Source organism: Crocodylus porosus, unplaced genomic scaffold (genome assembly GCF_001723895.1).
Source record: "Crocodylus porosus isolate Cpor-Errol unplaced genomic scaffold, CroPor_comp1, whole genome shotgun sequence".
Classification (NCBI taxonomy): domain Eukaryota; kingdom Metazoa; phylum Chordata; order Crocodylia; family Crocodylidae; genus Crocodylus; species Crocodylus porosus.
In genome coordinates, this window is record NW_017728886.1 from 123,385,528 (window position 1) to 123,411,440 (window position 25,913).

The 25,913-nt window shown below is 40.4% G+C and overlaps 1 long non-coding RNA gene across 1 annotated transcript; it reads left to right on the top strand.

The window, feature by feature from the left end:
• The first annotated feature begins 306 nt into the window (after positions 1–306).
• Positions 307–25,255, top strand: LOC109314338. The gene is made up of 3 exons (XR_002102271.1): positions 307–1,742; positions 23,380–23,471; positions 24,762–25,255. It is a non-coding gene; the product is annotated as an uncharacterized LOC109314338 (long non-coding RNA).
• Positions 25,256–25,913: the final 658 nt, after the last annotated feature.

Here is a 25,913-nt window from a genome sequence, read left to right on the forward strand (position 1 = left end):
GGACTCTATCATTTCATGGTCACTGCCACCCAAGTTTCCTTCCATCTTCACATTCTCAAACAATTCCTCCCTGTTTATGAGCAACTCAAGAACTTCCCCCTTGATGACCTCATTACTATCCATGTCAAAAAATTTTCCCCAGTACACCCCAAGAATTTTCTAGACTGCTTGTGAACTGCTGTTTTTCTCCCAGCAGATGTCCAAGTAATTAAAGTTCCCTATAAGAATCAGATGATTCAGAAGGCTAACAAAGGTCTCGTCCACCTCCTCCTCCTGGTTTGGAGACCTGTAGAAGATGCCCACCATAACATCTCCCCTGCTGCTCTCCCTGCTGCTCTTTATCCAGAGTTTTTCAAAAGGCTTATGTTCCACTTCATGTTGCAGATGGGGACAGGAGGAAGGGAGCAAGCCAGAGGGTGTTCAACACAATGAGCTGGGTACTAGCCTGGAAGAATAAGATATCTAGCTGGGGCCCTTCCTTCCCAGTGAGGTGGAGGTTTCCTCCTGCACTGCATTCCACCCATTTTTTTCCAGTGACTGTATGTTAATGGTTTAGCTTCAAAAGGGGTGCCAGAAAAGACTATGAGTAAAGCCTGAACTCTGGTGAGGAGGCTGGAGTGCTATACTGGTGAATCTGACACACCCAGGTCCAACACCCTTTGGACCAGGGTGGCTTAGAAAGCAGGACATTTAGCCTCCCAGGTGAGTGTCTTAGCCACTGAGTTGTTGGGGTGAAAAAGGGACACATACACAGTGTGGCCCTTTATTAGTCTTAGCTTCAAGAACAGAACCCATGGGTTTTAGCTGGCCCATTTGTGGGTGCTTGAGGCTGCCATGCATCCACAAAGGGTGCATGCAGGTGCCCTAGCTGCCCCTGTGCATGCCCAGTCTGTGTGGCTGCACAGTTATCCGTGCATGCACAGCTATGAACCCAGGAATAGAATGCCAACCTATGTGCAAATGCTAATTTTGGCATTAGGTTAGCCAAAAATGCCATATAAATGACCAAATCTGGATGCTTAGCTGAACAGAAAGGGAACAAATGCCACCTTTTGTTCTTGCTCTAGGCTAGAATGGCATCTTTTACAGTGTAAATGCCTAATGGTCAGATCTAATAAAGACTCCAGCCACTGTAGGGTACTGGCTAACAAAGGCCATTTGCTCAGTGATAACTACTGTTTCTACCTTGTTCCTTATCTGGAACCCTTTAAGAACAAAATTTTCAGTAGGATGACAAGGGGTGTGTGACCTGGGCACCAGCCCCAGGCACTGATTTGAAAAGGTTGCAAGAAGGGCATCTGCCACCACTGCTGCCTCCAGCCCAGCTACTATCACTGCTGCTATCCTGGCCACTGCCACTACCCCAGCCACTACTGCCACCCAGGATATTGAATTTATTTGTCACACTTCTGCAAACTTGGAAAAGCTTTATAGTTTGCTTTCAGTGCAAGTCACCAAAATACAGGACTGTTGCAAGATGCATATAGAGAATGCAGGGATGATGATGAATCGATTTTTTGTTTTAAACAACGCTTTTAGCCATTATGCAATCATTTTTCATTATGTTTAGCTGATTGTTTTTAATTAACATCTTAATCATACTATAGGGCTATACAATGGATGCAGATGATTTAAGGTTTTTAAAGGTGAAATATTCATATTCATAACAGGGAAGCCAAACTCTTCTCTTGCAAACGGAATACTGTGACTTCATATTTGTGCCCAAGACAGCAAACATGCATGTAAGTAACTATTTTCTTAGGATCTGTTCTTGTTAACAGTTACACATGCATGGAGACACTCAGAGGTTGTTTTTTTTTCCTAGTCATATATTTGTTTACAGTCTTGACATCATGAAAGCTAGTTTGACAACAAATCATATATGGCATAATATTTCATAAATGTGTTGGAATATTGCAAGGGATTAGATCCAAGTTGGAAAATGTTCCCAATTGCAGACTAGCTCTTCTTCAAATACTGGTTATCCAGAGCTACATTATTCTTGGATGTCTGGTCCTTTTTAATTATGTCACAGTCAGGTACCAACACACAATAGTATCTGGTTCCTAGGACCCAATCACATGGAACACACACACACACACACACACACACACACACACACACAAAAACCCCCTTAATATCCTTTTTATTCAATCTCAGACAGTGAAAGAAAATGGAGATTAAAGTGGCTAAGAAGAGGCACCCTATGGCGATGGGAGATGAAGAGAAGGAGTGGAAAGAGTAAAGGCTTGAACAAGAAAAAGTAGCAATTTAAACTGCACACAGTCCTGAAGTCCCAAGATGCTTTTTTAATAGCAGCATGTGGCCCTTTCAGCTATTTTTAACACACTTCCTTGTGTAAAAACTAAGCTAGGGGCTGCTCAATAGTCTTCTTTACTTTTTTATGAAAAAAATAAGCTGCAACTGCCTGTTAGTCCATAAACAAGCACCAACAACTAGGTTTTGGAGGGCAGTAAGAAAGTAAAATTTGTCTAGAGATCTTTAAAAAGAAAGAGTGAGGATTAAGAGAAAAAAACAGATATTATGCATCAAAGCACATCCTAGTAAATTGACAAGGATTAATATTTCGTGTTTCGCCTGGTAAATGTAACTGGAAGACAGTAATGAAAGAAGGACCAGAAGGAACCAAAAGATGGGTGATGAAGGGAAGAAGCAGAGATATGTTTAACCTGTCATTGGATCTCACCTAGACTGTTCCAACAGTGGTGTTAACTGACCCAGTAATGGAAAATGGGTTTTCAGTGGTGCATCCACTTCCACTAGCCCAACAAGTTACTATGACAGCTTCTGTAGCTTATAGCACCCAAAAGAGTGATGTGTCCAGCAGTATATTTGCATGCCTTTGACTGTCCAGCCAAAGTGAGCCAAAACTGTTTTACATCCTGGGACAGCTTTTATGCAGAAGTCCGGAACAAGGTTTAAATGCATGACTACAGCTGTAGCAAGATGCCTTACCTACTCTGTCTCTACATCCCAACAATATATGATTTTATTGACCAAGAAATATCATAGTGCAGCCCTACAGTGGCAATCAGACTAAACCAGTGAAACATACCCTTAAATAATGGGTAGAGTACATATAATACATAGTGGCAAATGATCAATACTAGAACTGAAAAATAAACATTCAATTTAGGCTGTTATATGTTGGATTCTAGGGGGCATAATTTATTCCAGTATCCCATGACATATATCCTTAATAGGGTCAAATCGTGTTTGACTGGATTTGCAAACCATTTCTCATGCATGTAAAAAACTAAGCAGTGTATGTAGACTGCCATGGATAAGATGCACCTCTCTTTAACGTAAGGACTGTTTATTTTGCCTGTTGTGCACTGTAGTGTGTTGCAATATCTAAATCTGGCAGTCATCAATATATGGATAAATACAACCAAGTTGGTGTTTGGGAGGACAGGGTACAGTTTCCTCCCCACCTTGGGTGGAAGAAGATATTTTGCACAGCTGGATGTGCGTTTGTGGTAACAGTGAAAGAGTTCAGAGGGACCCAAGAGTGTTAAGATTTTGACACATCCTGAAGGTCAGGCATCACTTAGGTGCCTCTGTTTCCCAAAAGAAACTACATCATTGAAATAAGAAAAACCCTATATTTTTTAATGAAAAAAAATCTGTTTAACAGCAAATTACTGTTGGATGTCAGAAACTCGAACAGCATCTGCCACTGCAGCTGCACTTTCTGAGAGAGGGGAGTAGAAAAAGAGCAAAGAGAACAGCAAAAAGGGAGGGTCAGAATGGTTTATTGCTTTGTAGATTTTCTCTCTGATATCTGCTCCATCTGCCCTCTTACCCCCTACTGAGCCCACCCTAATCAAAACCAAGGGCATATTTGACAGAGGATCATCATTAGCATGCAGCCTGTTTTATACAGGCAGCAGAGCTGTTAAATTCACTAACCAGATAGCAATGTTTGGTGATTCACAGAGAAATAAGAAAACAATACAAAACAAACAACCCCCCCACTCTATTGTTAGTAAGAAAGAAAGAGACTGTAATCTTTCTCCTCTTCCTCAATAACAAGCTTGATGCTTGAGTCAGACCCATTCTTACTCTCCATCTCTGACTCACTATCAGACTTCTCTGTTATTTTTTCCAATAAAGAATTGGATGACTTGTCTGAGACTTGACTGCTGGGAGACGAGCTTTTTGTTATGCAGGAACATAGGTTTTGCCCTATAGATTGAGAGCAGTCCTCCACATAGCCGAGTATGCTGCCTGTACCTGTAGTCAAGCAATACTGTATGTTTTAGAAGAAGATATGAAAACTACAGCTAATCAATGATTTCTCATCCAAACACATTTTGGGAGGTGAAATATGGGCATTTGATCAGAATGTTTTCTATATTTTCATTGAAATAAGACATCCTTACAAAAAATATTGGAGTATGGTATGAAGGGACAGTTGGAAAAAGAAAAAGGGTGGGGGGAGGAATTTGGAAAAAAAATTAAAATGTCTGATAGCAAATAAGTGGCAGTTTTAGAACAGCTGTAACCAAAGCCCAAAATATAGCTAGATATAGTTAGTATCCATCACCACAGTCTTTAGTCCCTGCACCCAAAATTAAAATAAAAAAAATATTTATGAATAAAAGTACTGTAACTCTCCATTCCATGCTTGTCAGACAGTTATCTTAAAAAGGTAACACACCATCAACATTAAATTTGTTTTGGGGGTTTGCACAACCTGTGCTGTGAAGTACATGGTTTTATTTTCTAAATTCAAATACTGGTAATAAACATAAACCTATCTGGGACTTTCTGAAATCTGGCTTCCAGATGACAAGGCTGGGATTTCTACAGGCTGGGACACATTCATCCCACCTGCCATCTTTCAGAGGTTGTGCTGGGAGTGGCAAGCTTTGCCTTCAGCTGGTGGCTCCATATCATCCCCACAAGGAATGGTGACTAGGAAAAAACCTTTTTAGGTAAGGGGCCCCTTACCTAGGAAGTCTACAGCAGTGAATCAACTACCAAACCCCTTTCCTGAGCGGAGCTTCTCTATCTAGATCTTCATTTGGGGTACCCTTCTTTGGCCCAATAAATGTAAACCATAAGTTAAATTTCCACCTATATGTTGTGAACACAATGTCCTTTATTATCACTGTGTGCCTTCAGTTTTGCTGGAGCATCAGCATTTCATTTTGTAATAACTTCGTTGGTACACGAGGAGAATCAGGCAGATGGGACAGCATGCCCCAGGCAGTGGTATTGCCAGTCAGCTGTTGGGATGCTTTTCCTCATCACTGACAATACACTGCCAGAAAACCATCCCTGAGCTGGTATTCTTTGACTTTGATGGGATTTTCCTTCAGGTCCTTATAACACAGCTGCCCTGGAAAAAAGAAGGGCCTGTTGATTAAACACTGGACTTAGGCTCATTTTTAATACAGCGCCATAAAGTGTTTACTTTGCATTTGAGATCCAAAAACATGCAAAGCTTCCTGTAGGCCATATGTGCCCTGAATTCATTACTGAATTTTCTTCTTTTATAACATCTGAACTTTGCATATGAGCTTCAGTTTGGACTGTGAATCAAAAGCCTTCACCTTCTGTTCTCCTCTTGGCTGCTTGGAGAGATGAGAGGAAAGTAACACTCAGATGAATGAAATCTTGCTGGCTTCTGGGGTGCTCTGAGGAAGGAGAGGCATTTAAGGTCCCACTATGAATTTGGCTTCCCCACTCTCTTCTTTAATTTTGATAGTGAATGTCATCACAGTTCCTCTCCAATTGCATATGTGAATGTGGAAATCAAAGTTGAGGAATCAGAGAATTATGCTTTATGAATATTTATAAACCTTAACTAAAAAATATACCAGTGGCCTATGTATGCACTCTGTTGTATAACAGGGAGATAGGCAATAACAGGGATTTTCCTTCTGTGTCTTTCTGCACCCTCTCAAAATAGCAGGGAGTATGATTTACTGAATGGGGTTTTAAAAGGAAGCTACTGTGCCACACAGGGAGTTTATGACAATACTCCCATCTGAAAGTGAAAACCCAAACTTGGTTTTAGGGGCCAGGGAGATATAATTTGAAAGGTGGCAGTCTCAAATCACATTTCCTGTCCCATGGCTGTATCTTCCAGTAGATGCGAGGTCACACCGCTCTGTCTTACCTCTGCATCAAGGCTTCTCTTTCATCTTTGGGGCCAAGTTGCTTCAGGAACTTTCTAGGAACCCAATCCAGGTCTGGCCTTTTGAAGATTTCCAAAAGAAAAGCTTTCACTTTATCTGTATCCCTTAAATTACCAAGACATTTTTCACCAGCCCGTTTATTGCTGTTAGACTTCCAGTGGGGCAGGGAAACTTCATTTCTAACATGAATCTCAGGCTCACCCCTCCCTGCTGCTTCCACTGGTATCTATCTGGCTTATTTCAAAAGCCCTGCATTGTCTTTAAAATGTTGAGGGGAAAAAAAATCTAACCTTCTGTTTACCATGAATGCACTTTGTATAAATCTCATCTCCATCCTGTTCACTCTTGCTGCTGCCTTGACTTCCTTTAGTTTTTCTTTAGCTCTGAACAGTCCCATTCATATTGCCTTTTCTCAATGGCTATGTGAAATACAAACTGATTTTGTTCTCTGAACTTCTTTTTGTCCCAGTAGAAGTAACTTTAAAAAAGGGTTCAGTATGTTTTGTTTGCCACTTACTAAGCTTGCAATAAGTTCTTTGTGTGTATTAGCTTTTTCCCCATTTGTAATGTTTAGTCTTCCTCTCTTTCAAAATGTGTCTGATCTTTTTGAACGGGTTTCATGTCCTATCTTTTTTTGGCTTCTGAGTATGCCCTTTGATGCCTCAGACCTTTTCATTTTAGGCTTACTTTCTCTTTCTTTTTTTAGTTGTCATGATTCAACTAAATAGGGGAGCACAAACCCATATTATTAACAACAGCATATCTAAAACTGGAAAAGCTTCCCTTTTTTTCAGAAAGAAAGAAAACATTAAAATAACTGCATCAAGTAACTACATAGCATGTGAATGAGTTATATAAATGTTTTATAGCAATACAAAATTCAGTTGATATAAAATGTAGCAGTAGCAATTTATCCCCAGATGGGTAACTGTTGGGAAGACAACATTTTAAACATTTTTTCTGGTATTTCTTATTTTTGGTCTTCACTTTTTCCTGTTCCGTCTGTCTAAATCTAATTTTATATCACATACATACACAGAGCAATATCTAGCATATCTGTTTTATAACGATTTAGGGGTTTGGTTCAGATACATAGCCAATAGTCAGGAAGCTCATGCAACCGTCTCTCCCTGTTGACAACTCCTATTGATGCAAGGATGTTTTACCATGACATACTTTGCACAAAAACGCTTTTTAAAAAAAACTACTAAGCAACATATTTGAACTTCTAAAAAGGTTTGCTTCAATTCAATTTTGGGGCAGTCTGTTGGGCACGTTCTTAATTATTATGAATGATTTTGCCAATCATCTGTGTTTTACATACAAAACAAAACACCCAAATACAGGACCTTTCATACAAATAACTTCAAATCTTTGTACATAGACATGTTGGTGTATATACTTCAAAACCCACGATGGTATAACTCAAGTTTTAGTAGGAAGAAATGTATGACAGTGGAAGCCCTAAGCCAATGACACAGCATTTGAAAGGTTGCTAGCAGCAGATACGCCACAGTTCATCTTCACTTGGAACTGAAAACAGTTTAGCCTCCAAACTAAAACAGTTTGGCTGCTAAACCGTTTCCGGTTCCATTGCAGTAAGGGAAATTAAGATCTAGTATGACTTTCCCAGTTCAAAGAGCCTGTTTCTCTAGGCCAGATAGAAAGGAATGCAAGAAGTATTTCCAAATGTAATTAAATAAATATATATAAAATATTTTTTAACCCACCTCTTTAAATACACATTAAAAATATGTGTTGGTGAGGTTCAAAGATCCCATCAGCATAAATTTATGAACTTAAGAGACAGAAGTGAGTTTTGTAGGACTCAGTTTTCAATACATTTTACATGTTGGTAGCAAGTGACTTGTATTTATTTGTTATTCTTCACCCATAACCTGCCCTACTCTTTGTTCCTCTGCACCATAAGCAATTCACAAAAAGCCATGACTGACTGTATTTTGCAGTGCTCTTAGTAAACTTTTGGATGTTGCAAAAATGAAACCTGATATAGATACTGTTCTGTAGATAACATTACATTCTATATAGATATTCCATTTTCAAAAGTAGGATTTTTTAAAAGGAACGTAGGTCCAGGCTTTCCAAGCTATTTAGATGTTTAAGAATCAGAGGATTGCCTTATGGTATGTGAATAACTGTCCTTGATATCAAGAACAACCCATGAAACACTTGCATCTTGGAACTATCCAAATAATTTGGTGAATCTGGCCCTTAGTAGCTTACATTACATTAATTTGTTGTTAGATTTGAGTTCTTAAGTGCCTAAATCACCTTTAAAATAAAACACTAAGGGCTATCCTTTAGGTGCTTCTGAAGAATTTTAATTCAAGATCTTTAAGTCAAAGCATAACTGAAAAAATAGACCAGTTAACAATTTTAAACTAATCTATTCCAAGTAATTTTGTCTTATTCTCAGAAAAAGGTAAAACTGTCCAGTTATACTCTTTTATCTCCCACATTAAAGAAGTTGCATTTAATTATTTGTCTGAAACCCAAACATTTCTTTATTTCTAACATGAGGAGGAACATAAAATAAGGAATGAACGCAGTACAGGATATCTATTAATTCATCACTGTTTGCCTCACCTGCTGATTACCTCAAATTAACTGAATAGAATTAAAATTAGAATGAAAAACAAACATTGTGATTCTTTTGACCAGGGTCACTTCTGAAAGTAACAATCCATGCTGGCATAATGTTAGAAAACAGCCGCATACCGGAGAAAATTATTCTCAAATGCTACATAAAGAAGCCTCAGCAAAAGCCTTCTCGTACAAGGAGTGTAGATATCTCTTGGATTTTTCTGGCTAAAGTAATTGGGTATCAGAAAATAACTAACAACCCCAAACCAATCTCCCAATCTCAGCATTACAATGGAAAAAACTGAAGGGGAGGAATGAGCCATGTGCAGTAAAAAACTTCAGTCCTGTTATTTATCCTGCTAACTGACAAGAAGGGGAACAACTGGGTAACAAAAAGAAAAAAACCTCTTCATTTATGGAAAGCTACATGAGGTATGATTTTACTCGTCCCAGATGCTTGCACGTTGTTTTTTGTTCTGACCATCCCATATAATGTTCCTATTTAATATGGCCTGTAATCATAGGTCCAGCTGCCCTAAGTGAAGTGCATTTCTGGCGCTGATGAGTATGCCCACTGTACTATACATATTGGATATGTTACTGAAAACATATTGTAACATGAACGTTTAATCAGCCCTTTCCATTAATGTAGAAAGGGAGGTCTAATTTAAATTTGATGGCAGAATATAACTTATAACCATTACCTTTTCTCACAGATGTTTGTGAAAAGGAGATCACAGTTCACACCAAACTTCTGAGTACATTAATATTTTTTCCCCAAACTCACAGGACATAATACTGAGTTCATGTGTCTCTCAACAATAGAATATACATAGCCTCCCTGAAGCCACCTTCTCTCTCATTTTTTGCTTTTCCTCTGCTTTTTCCTCCATGCTGCACTAAATTTGGTTTGCCTCACAACCTTTTGATACTATAAGGTTGGTGGGGAAAGACAGACTGAATATAACATTATGATGACTAGTACATTTATTTATTCACTTTTCTGCCTTTGATATGAACCAGAAAAAAAAGAAGCCTTGTTCATCTACAGCAAGGATTGCTCAGTGGGGATCAGATGATTGTGTCAGGTTGCAAGTTAGAAAAACAGAATAAGAGATCCCCAGTGTAGCACAGCAAAAAGTCTGGTTGTGATCCCATGAAGGAAAGCACTCCACCTGACTGACCTTCACAAAAATGCCTTCAATCAGTACTTTCCTCTGCTGTATGTTCCTCTGCCTCACATCCTCGACCCAAAGCACTCTGAAGAGATATTCTGAGGGTTTCACTTTGAGGGCTGGAAGAGGCTGAGAGGCCAACAAGGTTTGACCACTGGATACTCCTCTCCTCTTAAGGCCTGACAGACAGTAAATTGGCTCTGCTTTTCCCCTCTTCTGTGCAGAATTTGCTTAGGAGCACGGCAGCCCCAGTCAGAGAGGCACCTTCAGAAACCATGCTTCCAAATGGCAAAGTGTCCCAAAGCCAAGGAAGCAATATTGCAAACCTCCACAAAAGCAGTTTACTGAAACATTTTTGTTCAAATAGACAATGTCTTTCTACACAAATGTGTCCATGATTACTTTTCACAGCATAAGCATTTTTTCACTGGAAAAAAAAAATGTAGCGGAATTTTAAAAAATAACTTATCTCCCAAAACATCATGAAAAAACGAGCTGATTCCGCCTCACCCCCTCTCAGTTCTGGGGAGAAGTAGAGATGTATATCCCTAGCATTTCTGCAGAAAAATATCTGGAATACATTCAGAGATTGTTGTCCCCAAGTAGAAATAACCCAGGGAGAAGAGCATGCTTGACCCCTGACTACTCCCCCTCCACCATACACCACTTTTAGTAGTGTATCACCTATTTACTGAGAAATCTATTAACGTACTTCACATCTACAGTTTTCTGTGGGTGAGAATTGAAGCATGAATGATTATATAGGAAATACACCTATGATAACATTACATGGTAGCATGGATGGTATCCTTTTTGAGAACTCCTGGAGGTTGGGTGAGATCTCAGATATCTGGAAAAGGGCATATACATATCTTTAAGAAAAGGAAGAAGGAGGATCCAGGGAATTATAGACCAGTTAGCCTGACCTTGATACCTGGAAAGAGTATAGAGAAGGTCCTCAAGGAATCTACTGTGAAGCACCTAGAGGAGAACAAGGTAATCAGGAATAGCCAGCATGAGCAATGTCATGTCTGACCAATCTGATTTCCTTATGTGATGAGGTAACAGGTTTTGTGGATCGGGGGGAGCAGTGGCTATTATATAAATTGACTTCACTAAGCTTTTTGACATGGTTTCTGACAACATTTTTATTAAGCTAAGGAAATACAGATTAAATGAAAGCACTGTACTAGTTTGATCATCAAAGTCTACAGATAGTCTTCAAGGGTTCAATGTCTAGTTGGAAGGATGCATCAAGTAGGGTTTCCCAGAGGTTTGTCCTGGGTCCAGTATTGTTCAACACTTTCATTAATGATTTGAACAATGCAACTGAGTGCATACTTAGCACATTTGTGGATGACACCAAGTTTGGTGGAGTTGCAGACACTCTGGATGGTAGGGCTACAATCCAGAATGAGCCAGGTAGACTGGAGAAAAGATCCACAATTAAGCAGATGAAATTTAGCAAGGACAAATGCAAAGTCCTGCACTTGAGACAGAATAATTGCATGCACAAATACAGTCTGGGGAATGATTGGTGAGGTTATGGTACTGCAGAGAAGGACCTGGAGTTGCAGTAGACCACCAACTGAATATGAACCAACAGTATGACAAAAAAACCAACAGCATACTAGATTTATCAATAAGAGTATCACTTGCAAATCAAGCTAAGTGATGTTTTTGCTATATTCAGCACTGGTGAAGTTCCACCTGGAATACTATGTCCAGTTTTGGGTCCCACACTTCAAGAAGGATGTGAATAGTTTGGATAGAGCCCAGTGCAGGGGACCACAAGTGATTAGTGGCCTGGGAACCATGACTTGTGAGGAAATGCTGAAAGAAGTACATTTATTTAGTCTGGAAAAGAGAAGACCGAGGGGAGAATTGATAACAGGCTTCAAATATCTGAAGGTCAATTACAGAGACAATGAAAATGGGCTTTTCTATTGTGACCCTAGGGGACAGGCCTATAAGCAGTGGTCCCAAGCTGCAACAGAGCAAATTTAGAGTGGGGATGAGAAGGAACTTTCTGGTGATGAGGGTGGTCAAACATTGGAACAGGCTAGCTAGAAAAATAGTGGAATCTTCGTCCTTGGAAATTTTCAAGAGCAGCTGGGACAATCTAGTATGAGCTCACCCCATCTTGAACAAGGGACTGGACTTATTGACCTTGTGATGTCCCTTCCCACCCTACTTTCCTATGATCCTAGGAACCTATGGATGTTATGGTGATGCATCTTAGTAATAAAGAATAATAAGCAATGTGTTCTGAGTGATTATTTGGTTAAGGTCAGTTCTTATTTAACTTGAACGTGCTCAGCCTTCCCTGTAATAATCACTCAGAGCTTGTTTGTCAGCTTATTATTATAATGAAATGGAACATTATGAATAAAAATAAGGCACAATAAAAATTGTATCAGGATTCTAGTGATAAACCGCTTGAGCTCAGCTTTTGTGGTTTGCAGTGCCATATGAATTCCTTAATGGAATTCTAATTCAGTATTACCTAGACACTTACCTATCACTTCTATTACAGGAATTTCCTTTCACAATATATACATACTTAACTGCATATAATGTAACCTGTTAACTGTTCCTAGCCCACTATTTACACCATTATCAAGACCTGAACTAATTTGTAGCAGGTACTAGCTTGATGAGAAGCAGCCAGCCAACCAGTAATTCATTTTTGCAGACATTTATTTGTCTTTTCATACTTATTTTACTGAAGTAAATTGTGTTAAAGTAAATCAGGTATAATTCAAAGGAGATTTTGTTCATTGTTTTTGTATTCAAAGAGCTTGTATTATAGGCAAGGCTACTAAACAGGGGTATTGTGGATTGGTTAATGGGATTTGGAAAAACCTTAACTTTTGCATCAGTTTCTAACCTTTTGCATTCAAAATATATAATTTATTGTAGCATTTTTGCAGTTATTTGCATCCAATATACTATTATTTTACCTGATGTACTTTGTTAGATGCATTATATTTTCCTGGGCAAATGTACATTGTTTTAATGAAACATAATTTAGATTTCTTTCAAAAAATACATCCCAGACCAATCAACAACACTAGAAACAAAAACATTCATTCTCATAGGCCTGAACCTGGAATCCTTATTCAATATGATTATTAACCACAATGTCTTTTTCCCCCACAAAAACAACTATAGGTACTACAACATGAGCCTAAAATTACACATGGAAACAGTCCTATTGAAGTGAATGGAAAGACCCATGTGCCTAAATGCTGACTATATAAGTGAATAAGAATACACTAGCAACGACAGCACTCAAGCTCAGACTTACCTCAGGACATAACAGTGAGGATCCCTCACAGTCAATGGTGGCTGTCTTCCATGACTTTCTTATCTGTGCGTCCAAAGATGGCTGATGAGGCCTATCTGAGATTGGCAAACTATTGCAGCTTGGACATGTGCTTCTGTTTGGGGTGGGTGGCACTGGATTCTTGATCTGGTCCATGACACACTGTTTTTGCCATTCCCGCTTTACTATCTCCTGCTGTTGTCATGAGGTTTCAAAGGACTGATATCCCTGCAACAGACTCTTCCTCCATTTGGGGTGATCCTGGGCAATAGTCTCCCATGAGTTGACATTGATGTTGCATTTTTTTTATGTTGGCCTTGAGGACATCCCTGAAACACTTTTTCTTCCCTCCTCTGGAGCTTAAGCCTTGGCTGAGCTAAATGAGCTAGAAGAATAAAACTTGCTTAGGAAGTCTGGAGTTGAACATCTGGAGGACATGCCCAGCCCAATGAATTTGATATTGGATGATCACAGGGAGGAAGGTATTGCCTGAAGAGAAGAAAAAAAATTATCTTTGTTCCCCTCTCAAATAATATTGTAACAGCAATAAGAATCACAATGAGGTTGATTCCCAGGGAAATGATGACCAAACAGAAGAATGGGAAAAGTCTGCCATTAATCCCTAAGAGACGTTGTGGGACTCCTCTCACCTGTGTAATTAATCACCATCAAGATGCAATGGGATTTGTGATAGTTCAGGTGTTGTGCTTTAATTTATGGAGTATTCAACCAGGGGAGCACAAGGACACCTTCTTTTGCAATTTAAAGCAGAATGCTTGGAAATACTTTTTGTGTTTCAATCTTACCCTCACAAGGTCTGAGTCTTGGAGTGGTTAAGCACACTTTAGTCCCACCGAAGTCACTAGGAATTGATGATATTCAGTGCTCCTCAAGGAAGCACCCACAGAGTCCAGATGACGTTATGACCCTTAGCCACTTCTCAGTTGGAAGCTTGCTAACTGGAGCATATAGAGCTGTAATCAATGGAAGCTAGATGTTCATATTTCTCTCAGCAATGTACTTGGGACCCCAAATCCTGACATACAGTGGGAAAAAACTTCCTTAAGTTCCACCCTTGTTAGAGATGCTCAAATAGCCAGAGTTACTGAAGTGCCCATATGGCCTCTGATTCTTCAAAAGGAGATCAATTATTTTAATTAAAAAACTAATCTAAAAACACTTTCCAACCTGATAGCAACTCTTCCCTTCCCAGAATGAGACATGACTGCAGAATGATAGATTGTGTCTTGTTTTTGCTCTATTATGTAAAGGGGTCCTGCACTGGAAGACTGAAAAGTTCAGCTACAAGGAGACAGCTACAGAGATTTTTTGCTCATCGCCAAATCTAGCCAGTGAGTTTTCAAGATTTTAGTTTAATAGAATGTGTTTGCTCTCATGTTTATATAATAAAATAATGTAGGAAAGCTGGCCTTTTTATCTGAAATTTGGGTCTCAGACCAACATAAAGGGTGCATTTACACGTGCAATTAATTTGAAGCAAAACACTCTGGAGCAGTTTGAGCCAGAGTAAACTACTCCTGGGTACAGCATCTACACATGCACCCAGGACAGCAGCAATTTGAGCTGGGGCAGAGCAGTTTACACCACGGCCACTCATACCCTTCTTGTGCCAGGCTGGCAGGGGCTACAGGGGGTCAGCCCCAGGCTCCAGGTGGAGGCATTGTGCAGCTGGCTAGGGCACAAGGGTGCTGAAAATAAGGACCCATGTAGCTAAGCGGCAGGCAGGAGTATTGCCCCCTGCTGTCTGGGCTGACTGGGCACAATTTACACCCATGGTCAGTGTCTACACATGCGTTTAATCACAGTTAATTACCATGCTTTATAATAGTACTGTCCCTGATAGTACTATCTTATGGCGGTATTAATTACTTTACCGTGGCCTAATACCACTACATGTGTAGGTATTGACACTTTACTCCACAGTTAATTAGTTTACTCCACAGTTAAGCACATCCAGAGCCACGGCCAGGGTTTTTTGTGCCAGATTGGAAATGAATTAACAAGACGTTACTGAATTATGATGGCCTAGAAGTAAAGTTGGCAGTCACCTTATTTTTAAAATACCAGAGAGAGGTAGTAAGCCATTCTAGGAAGATGTCTAAACAAGAAAAAGAATGCAGTTTTGCATTATTTTCCATCCCCCCTCCCCCTTTTAACAGTAAAAAGCAGAAAAAAGAAAAATGAGCCCTAGTCGCCTAGGCTACTTTGAAATCTGGAGCACCATGCCAAAGATTAAGTTGATCAAACACCTATGTCTATGAGTTATTCATATGTTTTAAAAGGAGACTCAGAGTAATGCTGCTTTGCAAATGGTTATAAACTAGGGTTTCAAATGAATGCTAAGGATCTAGTTTGTGCTGAAGGGAATCAACACATCAAGCAATGATTAGACAGCCATATCCATTGGAAAAGGGCATTTTTTTCCCCACCAAAAATGTAGTTAATCAAATAAGTTGTTTGCAAATTGAGAGAAACTATTAAAGAACTGCTCATCAGAGCCCATGCTGTAACATAGCTGTTGTAAAACAGGCATTTGAACACATTTTGATAAATGAAGTGGTAACTCAATGTGATTATTATTAACTATATGACTAAATAGGCTCTGTCTTCCTTCTGGCCTAACCTGAAAAAAACTGTCCATGCCCTTTTTTCAGTCAGATATAATATCTGTTCATAACAGAGACTGTCAACAGAGATTTTGCTATAAGAAAATTATAACAGTTTATTATCCACCAAGGCTTTGGAATTGTCTGAGACTACTGCATTTATAAGCCCAAAGTCCAGACAATAAACCAGCATTATAAAGAAAGCCTATTTGTATGTTATTAACAGAGCCCATTACTGATTTACAATACAAGGCACTAATAGGTAAAATGAACTGAGTGCCAAATTATTCAAATCACTCTCCCATTATTTTTTCTGGGTTCAGTGCCATAGCAAGGGGAGAGATAAGCAGGGTGACTGCTCTGGACTTCAAAGCAAAGGGGCGCTAACAGGTGCTGCCCAGCCAGGGCAGTGCGTGGGATGCAGCTGAGAGCAGCTCATTTGCAGGAGCACGGGGTTGGATCGCACTGCTGTGTGCACTCCCAGGCAAGCATGGTGGAGGGCATGCACCCTCCACATCTGGATGCGGGGAGAGGGCAGGCTGCCGCTGTGGGCTTTGCCCCAGCCAGCAAACTTCATTGCTATGGCATTGTGTGGGTTCCAGCATCCAGTGCAACAATACTCCTTTGCAAACGAGGAAAACACCACTTAGCCCAAAATATGAGAGGAATAGCAACTACCTCTTTTCCCCAACTATTCTAAAATAAGAGCCCTTGGGTGCCTGAATGATACCAATCTCCAAAGAGTCAGGACTTCAGTGTACATTATCCCATCAGCCACACCCTAACTACTTCCCTAAAAGCATCATGTTGAAAGAACCTTTTATTTACAGTTCCAGTGAGACGAAAGTCACTGCAGTCTTCAGATCTGACACACTGAATACCAGCAGATGCCAAAAGTAGCAGCTGAGAGTCAGCCAGGGCTTTATGGACCTAATGGTTTCATGGTGCCAGAGACACTGAGCTAGATCTGCAGCAGTTGCTGATTAGCTTGTCAGTAAACTACAAACAAAGGCAAGAATAGGTGTCTATTGTAAGCAAGTACAGCTATTACTTTTGTCATCTCCCTTGTTTCTATGAAGCCATGATTCACACAAATTGCTGTTACAGCTTTGATTTCTGAGCAGGCCACGCACCTCCAGAACTGAGATAATTTCTTATACTTAGACTTCATCGTACCAGACTTCATCAGTGGTTTTTAAAGAAACAAGGACAGGGATATAAACCACTTGTGCCTGGCTAATGCCTTGCCAAATGTAATTTCCTTCAATTCCATACCTAAATATTTTAATAACCATATTTTATGTTAGCAGATATACTGATTGCTAAAACATACCATAGGATGTAAGGGGGGAAATCATTTGCTGAATGGACAGTTTGGAGGGTGTCTATTTTTATGCTCTTTATTTCTATGTATTTAATCAGATTTTTATAATTTTTCCCCATTAGCTGCCTTTAAATTCCATTTAACAGATCCATGTAGCAAGGAGCGCCTATGAAGAAAATGGACTGTATCTACTTTTAGTATCCCACTGTGTTCAAGTTAATTTCATAACCAGAGAAATAATTTATCTTTAACTCTGCATCATAGCTTCAGTTTAATTAGTTTAATTTTGCTTGTCTGCATCTTGTAGGAATCATCCCACCATAACCTTGCTTCTTTTACAGCCCCCTTATATAATTTGATATAAGCTGCTGACTCCTCTATTTTCCTCTTACTTTTCCTCCCACAGTAGAGCTTTCTAAGGTATGTTCGACATGCCATATAGCAGGTGTTCTGTAGCTACATGCTAATGTTTGAGAACTTAACAGTAATGTTTTTAAGAAAACTTCTTTTATTCTAACATATATGTCAAGATGTCCTTGCAGAAGCTTCCAGTAGCATGATACTGCAGAATTCTTCCATTCTTGATTTTACTGAGTTGCAAAAGTGAGCTGTCTTACCAATCTACTTTGCTACCAAAAGAGAACAATATGGATTAGGTTCACAGCTGATGGGAAATTCTGATGGGTGTCATTTTCATTTCAAAATTACTATTTCTTTTAAATGTACATCCAGTAGCAAGTACTGACAGAAGACAGACACCTGTCAGAATTTGCTTTCTGCTGTACTGAGGGTGAAGGTAAAAAAAAAAACAAACCCTGGTGTCTTTCCTTTTCCTCATCCTTCTTCATACTTGATGTGATCAACAAGAAAAAAGATTAGAGGCTGGTATAAGGAGCTTCAGAAAACTCAGGCAATTTTAGATATAAACTACTAACCTAAAAACGTCATCAGAAGTGGGAACTTGGTCATAGTACTTGCACAGACATGCAAAGAGAAAATTAGGAAGGCCAAGTATGATTTGGGATGCAACTGGCAAGGGACAGAAAAGACAATAAAAAGGGATTCTATAAGTATGTCAAGAGAAAAGGCAGACCAAAGAATCCAAAGGTCCCTTACAAAATGCAGAAGGCAATCTAGTTACGGATGTTGAAAAGAACCTGAAGTATCCAACATCTTTTTTCACTTCAGTCTTCACAAATAGAGGCAGCTACCAGATGATGAGTGCTGTTGTTAGCAAAAACAGGAAAGGAGGCAAAGAGCTCAGAGTAGTGGAAGGACAGGTTCGGGATTACTGAAAGAAGTTAGATGCTTACAAGTTGGCAGGGCCAGATGGGATGCATTCTAGTTACTGAAGGAATTGGCTGAGGTAATTTCAAAGCCATTGACTATCCTCTCTGAAAACTCCTGGAGATTAAATGAGGTCCCAGAGGATTGGGAAAGAGCAAATATTTTGCCCGTAACAGGAGTCCTTAGTCCCCATTACTTTAAGAAAGGAATGTTAATTTTAAGAAAGGAGCAGACAGTTGACAGAGGGCCAGCAAAGGAAAGCTGGTGAAATGCTGTGGGCCATTTACCTAAATCAAGCTGGTAAATGAGACAGGCTACAAGGGCTGAGCTCCAGGCAGTGTATTAAATAGAGTCTGCACCAGTGGATATTTCAGCAAGGAGTGCCAGGTGAAACCAGCATGGTACTCTTATGAGACCAGGTGAGAGATGGAATTAGTGGCTGCTAAGTGACACCACCTCTGCCTTCAAAGAGGAGGAGGAGAATTCAGGGAATTACAGAGAAGTCAGCCTGACCTACGCACCTGGAAAGATCATGGGGCAGGTCCTCAAGGAATCGACTGTGAAGCACCTAGAGAAAAGCAAGGTGATCAGGAACATCCAGCATGATTCAGCAACAAGAAGACATGTCTGGCTTAACAAAAGCTGACAGAAGCAAGCAAATGCCATAAGCAGGATCTCCTATTTCATCCAGTATGATTAAAAGGTTGACATGATCAAGTTTATTGGGAGTCCATGTGTAAAATGCATAAGCCAAATTTGTCAGTTTTGAAAAAAAGTGGGGAAGGACAAAAATGAACCACCAAACTCTGGATTTCTGCCTGCAGGACATTGTGCTGTTCCTAGGAAAGAAGAAGAGCTGCAGTAGAACGGCTTTTTGTTTCCCTGCACAGCAACAGTATATGTCAGCCAATCTTGGAATACGTAAACATGAAGATCCTTTCACAGCCACAAAAATACAATAGATCTACTAAAGTGACATTTCTGTTACGCAGTTTCTGGGCAGAGATACAGGGGATAGTCATAACCAAAAATAGCAATCATCATGGAAAGGCAGGGAAGGGATCAGATTTTCAAATACGGTGTACATCTGTGACGACAAAGCACGTAAGAGCTCACATCTCTGTACTAACATCTAGCCTGCCTAATCTGAGACTTCAAAAAAAGCGCCCCCCCCCCCCCAAACCAAAAAACCCATCACTACTACCAGCCTTGGCAGGTACTGTGGACAATTCCATAGTGCTTAGAACTGGAGATTTTCTAGCCTAAATTTGGATGGTCATAGGGGAGTAGTCAAGGAAGAATCATCATGGGATTATCATAGCAGGCACTTTTTTTGGGTAATAATTTAACTGACTAAATCTAACCTGTCTCCAATTATAGATTTCTCCATGAATTAAATGCAATTCAAGCATCACAGCACCTACAATTTAAGTGGCTGGCCCCAAAAGTGTGATTTAGAGAAATAGGGTTAGCTCCCAAATTAAAGAGAGTTCGGCACCTCTTCTTGGACCCCGAGTTGGGGACCTCTGCCCCTCACTGCAGCTTAAGTGCCTGACCCAGGGCTGCATACAAGTCTCTGTTTGCAACCCAGAGGTTGGAGTCCTCCTCAGCTGGTAGGGACCCTTCTAGTGGAGCAAGTCTCACTATTATAGTAAATGAGGTGCTGCCACCCACCTTTTGCCCAGTAATATAGGGCAAGGGTGTCAAACATGCACCCCACAGGACTTTATGCTATGGCTGCCAACAGCCAGGGCATGAAGACCCATGGGCTGAATCCAGAGGTAGGTCATACAGCCCATGAGAAACCATGCAGTCCGCATCTAGTCCACCAACTCATTTGAATTGGATACCCTGGACTACTAGTTGAACCACCTCTCCAGGAAGTGGGAGACTCTGGGCTCTATGGTACTTTCAGTCTGATGGGATTCAAAACCAGAACAGTGACTTAACCAGTCAGATCCTGACTAGGCTAGGCTAGGTTAGGCTGGGGTAGTATCCTTTATTTCAAGGTTTATGGGACCAGGGAGGGAGTAGTAAAAAGGAGCCTGCCTGTGTAACCAAGTAGTTAGGGCACTCATCTGAATGAAAGGAGTCCTGGGCTCTGGTTGCTGTTCTCTGTTATTTCTGGTTTTCACTAAACGACTGTCTAATAGGTAATGCATAAATGGTCCTGGGAGCTGGGCCTAGAACTCAGAGCCAGTCCTTTGCAGACAAATGCCCTAACAGCCATGGTGGCACGTACTATACACTGATCACACCTGCCCTATTATGCTCCTCTGATGACTGAGGTGGAATGTAGGCTCTACCTGACCTCCATTCTGGATCCCAAAAAATACAGGTAGGAGTCAGAAGCCTAGTTGCTCACACTGGAGTATTTCTAAGCATGTACAGGAGCCTATGTTTAGCTCCCACTAAGGAACTGAGCAAGCCAAAATGTCGGCTCCAAATGAATCTAGGCACCTAAAGGGCTTTGTGGGGTAGGGGTACTCTGGATAGTCTACTGGTACTTAGGCATCTAAGTTCTGTCCAAGTCTCTAGTTTTCCAGTCTAGATATTACCCTAAATGTCTATTTTAGCTCGGAAGGAACTTCATGAATTAAAGTTCCTTAAGATACGGTCTTTTGTCACTGCAGACTTGTCATGAAGACCCTGTTCTTTGTTAATCTCCCAGGCAGCTATCAAGGTTTTCAGTAAAATTTGTTCATCTCTTTCCCATCACACCCGCTCATTTATCCCGTCTGCTGAATGACTCACAGAAACTCCAAACATCAGTTGTGGATAGTGAACATGCATGCATGCATACACACACACACACTCTCTCACAGCTATACTAACATCCACTCTTATCAGTGGAAATGTTTTGCTCCCATTTTCTAAAAGCCATCCTGGTCTCTCTGAAGTCAATATCAAACTTACCCACTGACTTCAGGGAAACAGTACTTAGCCCTAGAAATATAAAGTGTTCTATGGAAGGAATGAGTAATACTAGACAATAAGCTGCTATAATAGAGAACATTTAATTGAGCACGGAATTTATTTAGGCATAGAAAAAAAATGACCATTCTCTCATTCAACAAGGATTATACATCACTTTTCAGCCAACTGCAACTCAGTTCACTCTTTGATTTTGATTCCTGTCACCATGGTCCTGCCTCTCAGTCAGTGGGTGAGTCTCCATGCATATTAATGCTCTTTAGTTAATGCACATTAAATCTAGTACCTAAGGGCATTTATACACTTTTCTGTCTCACAACATGCCAGAGATCCACTGCTTCAGAGCAGACTTGACTAATTGAGTCTGTTCCACATACAAGCTGAGGCAAACTGTGCTATGCCAGAGGCCTATCTGGGGCCTACCTGGGGCTCACATGCAGCCTGGTGGGTGCAGTCTGGGTAGCATGCAGTCCCCACAGCCCAGAAGCTGGACAGTTCTCTTCTAGATTTTACAAAGTTTTCAGTATTTAAAATAATGGCTTGGAGTTTGAGACAAATGAAGGTTAGAAAGCTACAAGATGAGATGGCCAAAACTTCTCAACCACATTAGCTTTGAATCTCTATATTTCAACAACAGAAACTGATATTTCCTGACTTTAAATGTTCTCAACTTTAAAACCACCAATGAATTTAAGAGGTATCCTGGATAGCTAGAGTTTGGGGTGACTTAATGGACAGAAGTGATAATAATCCTGTCTCTAGTGGATGCTGCAATTGTGACAATTTATTTTCCTGATGAGGACTTTGTCTTCATTATATCCATCTGAGATTACTACAGTGAGTTCTGGCTGAGACTACATTTTAGGATTTCTAGTGCAGCATGGAGTGTCCTGTTTCCCATAAGGATCACATTATATCCCATCTCCCAAGATTTTGCTTTTTCTCTCTTTTCTTCTATGTATAATTCAGAGTGTTGATATTGATGTATAGGTCCTTATACAGCTTGAAACTTAGCAACCTGTGAGACTTCCTCTCGGGTGGCCTATATACATACCCTGAGGTAGCAGGGAAGCATTTTAATTAGAGCAGTTTCTGGGTAGCCACTCTAGTTAAAATGCTTCAGGATCACATGTATTAAGCCCCCACACATTTAAAAATGGCCACAGGACACTTTATCTAAACCTCATTTGGTAAGGTTTAGTTAAAGCATCCCACAACCATTTGTAAATGTGTGGGGGCTTAATACACATGCTGTTGCAGCAATGTTGCAGCATTCTAATTGGAACACGGAGCAGACTCAATTAATTGAGATTAACTGAATCTGCTGTGAAGTGTTCCAATTAGAACATGTTGGAGTATATGTATAGGCACCCCCTGTGCTCAGCCATAGCACATAATATCAACTAGGTCATATAACCTAAATGTTTGGGGGGCCTTTTGCAGGGCATATCCAGCAGAAGACATTTCATTTTGCCACTGCTTCCACAGAAGTTCATCTTTTTAAGGTAAACATTTTCCTAATAGACTAATGGGAAAATATATGCACAATCACAGAGTAGTATAGGAATTGGTATTTTTATTATTTGAAAAATAAAAGCATCAAGAAATACAACATATGTAAAATAGTTCATGTACCCTTATTTTTATCAGGAATGCAGACTGTATACATTATATATCAGTAGTAATGGTAACCCCACCCAATGTCTTTGTCATTTAGTAAACCCACAATCAGATTTCACATAAGATTGTAACATGAACTTTTGGAAAAGCATCCACTATCCTTCCTTCTCTATCTTGCTGTAAATTGTTAGTATGCTGCATTAGAACTAGTTATTATTGTGTGCAATCATTGATGCTAGTGAGTTTGTATGCCTGGATGATCAGTTTGCTCGCTGACTCGGACACAAATTTCAATCTCTGTTTCAACAAGAAATCCAATTGATGAGTTATCCCATCAACTGACTGACTAGAACAAACACTCTGGATAGTTCATATCTGAGGGACTGCAGTATGAAAAGAAATGTAAGTAACCCAGGTACTGAAAGTCTTTGGAAATTAAATTCAAATAAAAAAAATAAAAAGTAGTTTTGCCTTTGAATAAATCAGAGGCTGAACGCTGGGTTATAGGGCTTTGGATGTGGACAAAAATGCAAGCAGCAAGGTAGGAGGTGACAGGGACTTAACATATAGCAGTTGCTCTCATTGATTGTCTATACTTCTGCTATCATCCTGTGATAAGTGAAAGCTAAACTGAAAGCTTTGAGTGACACTTGAACTACCCTAAGCATGCAGGTAGAAAGCTCCTGGCTGGCAGTGGTACAGGACTCAGGGTAGGGGGAAGTATTGGGAATCAGCAAAGGAGCAGATGTTTGGGGTTCAGACCCAGTGAGAATTTGTGTTAGGGCCAGAAGGTTTATTCGTATGTTATAGTTAAACTGGTGGACCAGCTTGGGACTGATAGGAGAGGTAGGAGGTCCAAGAATTGCATGTGAGGCTTGGGCAGGGTGCAAGCTGCAGTGTAGCCTGAGATGATGAGAACTAGGGCCAGGGACCCAGCAAAAGAGTGAGAGGAAGACAGAAACAGGATCAAAGCACCCAGTGCCTGAGAGAAGTGGAGCCAGGGTCAGGAACCACAGTACCCAAGGGGGGCAGAGACTGAGAAGGGACATAGAAGCCCACTGAGGTAGGAGATGAAACTAGGGTCAAGTGCCAATGAACAGTGACATCTGTGAGGCATGGGCATGGCTACAGGGGAAATTGGAGGCCACAAAATTAGCCCATAAGATAACAGGTGCCCTGGAGGCAAATACAGGCTATGGGGGCCAACTTAGAGGGACCCAATGAAAGGAAAACAGAATAAGGCACACTCTAGGGTTCTTGGGCAGGCTCCTTTTCCAAACTTAAAGAACATCTAGTAGGTGTGGTGGGCAAGAAGGAAGTGACCCTAGAGTGAAAGCAAAGCAGGAGCTGTAGGGCCACCATGGGGTGCTATGACCACCCCTGGAGCTTGGTCCTGTTACATCCTCATACAAGAAAATACTGTGATAGTATTTGGTTCATATGTACAGTACTGTTTGACCATTGTTGCTAACTGCTGAGTTTTTAAAGGATGACCTTTGTGTGGGTCAAGTACTTTTTGGTGGTCCATCAAGAATGAGAATCAAATTCTTTAAAAAGATTCATTCCAAAATCCTATTTACTCCTCCCTAATTTTACTCAGTCTGCTTCGGCAACAATAGTGAATGCTCAATTTGTGTTGTTACCAAACCTATTTATCTTTAATCTTCACTGTCCCTTTTAATATTCTTCCAGACTTAGTCATACAATTATATACTTCAGTGCACAGAAGATGAGAGAAGTAGAAACTATTCAGACTGGAATGGCACTGCTAACAGATACACAGTTCTACATTTTAGCACAACCTTTGGCAAGGCTGGCATGGCACTGAGAAGAGTTGGATTGCCTTCCGCTCAGTGAGGTAACCATATTTCATCCAGAGATCCACAGGAGCAAAGGAATCTTTTTTTCCAATCCAGTATTATGAAGTGGGGTTGGCCGGGTTGAAAGAGAATGCAAAAGCAATCAGTGCGAAATGCCAGAATTTAAAATGCAAGACTGAGAGGCTGAGAGGAAAACATCAGTCATTCATCACACAGGCTGGGTAGCAGGGCAATAATATTAGGCAGTCCTCAAATGTTCCATTGCCTGTCTCCCCCCAGCCCCAATTCTTACCTTTGCTGACTTGCACAAAGTAGGAAGTTGAGCTATTTGTAACTCATACATTAATCCCAAAGAATAAAGCAACATCTTGATACATGCAATTCAAGATTTTTTTTAACTGCAAGAAGGCTTAGTCTTTTTTTCATTTCTCTCAGGTTATTTAGTTATTCCAGACTTGTGCCAAGCAAGTGTAGGTTATGAACACAAGGTCACTGGGGGAAAATGGAGACTGTGGTAAGCCATGGCCTCCAGAGAAGATCAAATGACAGCAGCATTAAACACCTTTGCCCACTAAAACATTAATAAAAACGAAGACTAACCATAAGAAACAGTAGCACAATGTACAGGGGAAGGCATGCAATAGCTTTTAGTGGGAGGATGAGGTTAGGGGGAAGGCTGTATCATTTTCATGGTCAGCATACATTTTTGTGACATTTTGAAAATGGTCATTTTCAATGAAACAATTGAGGCCAAATCCCACCTGTCTTGTCTAGGCTGAGAAACAACTTACTGCTGTATGTAGATGCATGGATTTCAGTGGAGTGATGTACTCTTCAATCTAGGCAAGAGTGGCAGAATCCAGAAATACAGATTTTCAGAGGGTTTGGTGTTTTGTTTGTTTGTTTGGGGTGTGTTGGTTGGTGGGGGGGTTTGAGGGGGAGGAGGGGCAGTGCTTTTGTGCATTACCAGGAAAAAACCTAAGAAATGAGAGTGCACATCTTTACCCCTTAAGACTGAATCACA